The sequence below is a fragment of the Elephantulus edwardii genome, unplaced genomic scaffold, assembly GCF_000299155.1.
Source record: "Elephantulus edwardii isolate Elephantulus edwardi_28Jun2011 unplaced genomic scaffold, EleEdw1.0 scaffold00085, whole genome shotgun sequence".
In the NCBI taxonomy this organism is placed as follows: Eukaryota; Metazoa; Chordata; class Mammalia; order Macroscelidea; family Macroscelididae; genus Elephantulus; species Elephantulus edwardii.
Genome location: NW_006399835.1, coordinates 658,695 through 664,005, shown reverse-complemented (window position 1 = coordinate 664,005; position 5,311 = coordinate 658,695).

Sequence of the window (5,311 nt, the reverse complement as noted above, 5' to 3'; positions counted from 1 at the left end):
ACTCCCAGGCCTCTGATCCACCCTGAGTTGATTCTTGTGTATGGTGTGAGATGTGGATCCTATTTCAGCTTTCTGCAGGTAGCAGTTCAATTTTGTCAGCACCATTTGTTGAAGAGGTTGTCATTTCCCCATTTGATAGGTTTTATTCTCAACTCTGTTCCATTGCTCTATGTGCCTGTCATTGTACCATGCTATTTTGGTTAGGTTTTGAGGTCAGGGTGTGCTATGTCTCCCACTTCACTTTTATTTTCCAGAAAAGCTTTGCTTATTCGGAGTCTCTTTCCTCTCCAAATAAACTTGACAATTTCTCTTTTGATCTCCTTGAAAAATGAATTTTATATCTGTATTGGGATTGGGTTGAACATATAGATTGGTTTTAGTAGGATTGTCATTTTCACAATATTGAGTCTTTCTATCCATGAACAGGATACATTTGCCCCATATATTTAGGTCTTTTATTGTGTCTCACAAAAATGTTCTTGAGTTTTCTTTTTATAGATCCTGTGTGTCTCCACTTTGGTCCACTCCCAAGAATCATAATTTGCGGTTGGCTGTTGTAATGGTATTGCTTTCTTGATTTCTTTCCCTGAGCTCTCTTTTTTACTGTGGAAGAATCCCACTGATTTTTTAATATTAATTTTATTATATTCTGCCACTTTACTAAATTGGTCTACAAGCGCTAACAGTTTGTTGGTTTTTTTGTTAGGTTCCTGGGGTATTTTGTGTGTACTATCATATCATCTGCATATAGCAATAGTTTAACCATCTCTTTGTCAATATGGATGCTGTTTATTTCCTTCTCTTGTTATATTGCCTTAGCAAGCACTTCTAATACAATATTGAATAGAAGTGGAGACAGTGGGCATCCTTGTATGGTTCCTGTTCACAGGGAAAATGCTTTTTAGTCTTTCTCCATTGATAATGATATTGGCTCTTGGTTTTGCATATATAGTTTTCACTATATTGACAAAATTATCTTCTATTCCAATATTGCTGAGTGTCTTAATCAGGCAGTGGTTTTGAATTTGTCAAGTGACTTTTCTGCTTCAATTGCTAAAATCATATGGTTCTTGTAATTTGATTTGTTGATAAGGTGAATTATGTTGATTGTTTTTCTTATGTTGAGCCATCCTTTTATACCAGTTATGAATCACACTTGGTCATGATGAATTATTTTTTTTATGTGCTTTTGGACTCTCTTGGCTAGGATTTTGTTAAGGATTTTTGCATCTATATGCATGAGAGATACTTTGGACATGTGAGGAGAGACCGGTCCTTGGAGAAGGACATCATGCTTGGGAGGGTGGAGGGACAGCGCAGGAGGGGAAGACCCTCTATGAGGTGGATTGATTCAGTGACTGGGGTAATCGGGATGGGAGTGTCAGAGACAGTGCAATTGGCACAGGATAGAGCAGAGTTTAGGGCTGTTGTACATAGGGTCGCTATGAGTCGCAAGCGACTCGACGGCACATAACAACAACACAACATATGCATGAGAGAGATTGATCTGTAGTTTTCTTTCTCGGTAATTTCTTTGCCTTGTTTTGGTATTAGGGTTATTCTTGCTTTGCAGAATACCTCTGGTTGTGTTCCTTTTTTCCAATTACTTTTGCAATAATTCAAGTAGAATTGGTGATAGATTCTCTCTGAATATGTGATAGAATTCAACTGTAAAGGCATCTGGTCAAGGACTTTTCTTATGGAGAAGTATTTTTATGACCTGTTCAATTTCTGCTTTTGTGATGAGTCTGTTCAGGTGTTTTATATCTGTCCTTGTCAATCTGGGCAGGACATTAGTTTCAAGGAATTTGTCCATTCCGCTACGTTTTCAAATTTATCAGAATATAGCATTTCATAGTATTATGATATTATTGATCTAATTTCTCAGTACCATTAGTTCTTGTTAATATGTTCCATCTCAAAATATCTGAGCATCAACCAATTCTTTTACGTGCTGTTGTTAGGTGATGTTGAGTTGAATGTGACTCATAGCAACCTAATAAACAACAGATCTGAACCCTGTCCTATCCTGTGCCATCTTTATCACATCTGATATACTTGATTAATTGCTGAAACCACTGTGTCAATTCATCGTACAGGAGGTTTTCCTCTCTTTCACTCATCTTCCACCTTTCCAAGGATGATGTCTTTTTCCAAAGAATAGCTTCTTACAACAATATGCCCAAAGAATATGAGGTACAACTTTGCCATCTTTGCCTCCAACAGGCACTCTGGCTGCACTTTCTCCAAGTCATATATGTTTGTTCTTTTGACAGTCCATGGAACACACAGCATTCTTCTCCAACACCACAACTCAAAGACATTAATCCTGCTGTCATAGTTATTAATATTCTGTCATAGCTATTGTACAACTCTCAGATCCATAACAGGTGACTGAAATGACACGAATCAGGTACACTTAAGTCTTTAAGCTGATATTGTTGCTTTTCAGTACTTTGTAAAGTTTCCTGACAGCTGACTCTCCCAGTGCAATATGTCTGATTTCTTGCCTGCTTGTGCTAGTGAAGTTGATTGGGGATCCAAGTAAGATAAAATAATTGACAATTTCAATCTTTTCTCCATCTGTCATGATGCTACCTATTGGCCCAGTGGTAAGAAACTTTGTTTTCTTGATGTTGAGATGTAATCCATATACAAGGTTGTAGTCTTTGATCTTAGAAACAGGAGTGGCATCCACTTCAGAAATCGTTTGCCTCCGGAAACTCTATTAACTTGGAAAAACTATGAGAATTATTAAAGTATTCAGGCCTTTTTTATCATAGGGTCACTATGAGTCATCTACAACTTGATGGCACTTAACAACAATAGTTTTTAGTTTGCGGCAACAAGGGTTTCAAGTCCTCCTTCTCACTTTCAGCAAGCAAGGTTGTGTCAACTGCACAACACATGACTATGCTTCTTTTATGTTCTTTAGATGCCTCCTACATCATTAAATATTTTGCCCATAGAATCCTTCAGTATTGTAACAAAAGAAATTTGTTCTTCTGTTATTTCACCTTAAGAAATGTTCCTCCCTTTTGGTTTTTTAACTCTGAGTTTTTTCACATTTAGTTACAATATTTTATCTTCTTGAGCTTTATTTTCTTGAGCTGCTCTTTAAATCTACTGTTCCGCTCTTTTATTTCATTTCTTCCTTTTTCTTTAGCCTCATTACATTTTACAGCATGTTTCAGAGTATATTCTGACAACCATTTTGGCCTTTTCTTTCCTGTCTTTTCAATTATCTTTTACACTCATAATGTAAAATATTCTTGAAGTCATTTCACAGCCTACGTAGTCTTTGGTCATTAGTGTTAAATGTATCAAATCTATTCTTGAGTCTCTAAATTCAACTGGAGTATACTCAAAATGATAATTTGGTTGTTCTAGATTTTTTTTATTTTCTTAAGTTCCAATTTGATCTTGCATATGAACAATATAATAGTCTATTTCATAGTAGATCCCTGACCTAGTTCTGACTGATGATATTGAGTTTTCTATTGTTTTATTTTTCAACAGATGTTGTCAATTTGATTCCTGTGTATTCCATGGAGGGAGGCCCATGAGTATACTCCACATCTGTGTCTTTTATAGAAATTCCTTGCTATGAATGAGTCTTCAGTAATAGAGTTCTCAAATAACTTTAAAAGAAAATTTAGAAGTCTTTGAGGTAATTATATATTATCCTTTCAACATGGTCTTATTTAAAGAGACAAAAATTACCTAAAATCCTATCAGTAAGGGAAATTAGTTTATTGTTTTATAATATTGTAAGCACACAAATGGTGTACCAGCTATAGTTCTTCACTTTTAAAGAATATTTTATTGTCATAAAAATAAAAAGAACCTATATGCTATGTCAATATTCTTCAGATAATACTGTTCAATAAAACTGAACCACATCGGTTATGTTGTACAACCAATATCAATATCCATTGCCAAATTTTCCATCCCCGTAAACAAAAATTCAATACTATCTAAGTGATTAACACTTTTTATCTTATTTTAATTGATTTGGGTGACAGTTTACAAAGAATGTTATTTTCTCAATCAAACATTCATGTTCGTTTAGTTCATAACATCGATTACAATACCCAGAATGTCTGATCTTCCATTTATTCTGTATTCTCACTTCTAGGCTTTTAAAAACTCTTTGTAAAACCTAATTTTAGTTGTTGCCTTAGGATTTATGATATTTCTCTCTCTCTCTCTCTCTCTCTCTTTCATTGATATGCAGTCTCAGCTGACTGATAAACTTTCTGTGGCTGTAAATAGCATAAGAGAAGATGTTCTATCTTTCCCTCCTGGACCCACTGGTGGTTTCAAACTGCCAGAGGTGTATGGTTTTGGGTGAGCAGAACAACTTCCTACAGACTGTACCAATGGAGTTCCCTGTCATGATATTATTACACATTTAGGAACATAAGATATAAGCAAGTGTTTCTTTTAATTGTTTAGGTCTGACTAAAAAAAAATAATGCATCACATGAGCTGTTGTTTTGTGCCATCATTTGAGAACCAATTTATAGCTAACTTTCCAATGGGTTTTCAGAGGCTATAAAATGATAGGTAACTTTATGATAGATAAAGATTGAAATTGTGAATAGTTTTATCTTACCTGAGTTCACAATCAACACCTTGGGTACCAGGAGAAATCAGGTGCTGAATTGCATTTAACAAGTACACTGTCAGGTACCTCTCCAAATTACTCAGTAGTAATGATGTCAGGTCACTGTCAGGCCAGTATTTTCAAACACTTACTATGCACCTGAGAGCTGGACAATGAATAATGATGTCAGAAGAATTGATGCCTTTGTGTTGCGGTATTGCAGAAGAGTACTGAACATCCCAAGGACTGCCAAAAACACAAACAGATATGTCTTGGAAAAAGTGCAGTCAGAGTGCTCCAGAGATGAGTTGACATGGTGATTGCAACAGTGGGCTCAAGTGTGTCAGAGACGAAGATGATGCCACAGAACAGGGCTCATATATGTTCTCTGTGGTGGTTGATATGGGTCATACTCCACTTAAAAGCACCTAACAATAACAGCAGTATAGTAAACATTGCTAAAGATAGGAGTTCAATCTTTTTTTTTTTTAATTTAGGTTGTTTATTTTTCATTTCAATGAACATCTACAGAGATTTTTGAATTCCATTCTACAACAGTGGCACCATATAGCATTTGTCCCTTTGTGACTGAGATACCTCACTCAGCATAATGTCCTCCAGGGTCACCCATTTTGAATAACATAATGGTTTTTTATACAGTCATTGAGAGAAACTTTTATCACATTGCCATTGATTAATGCA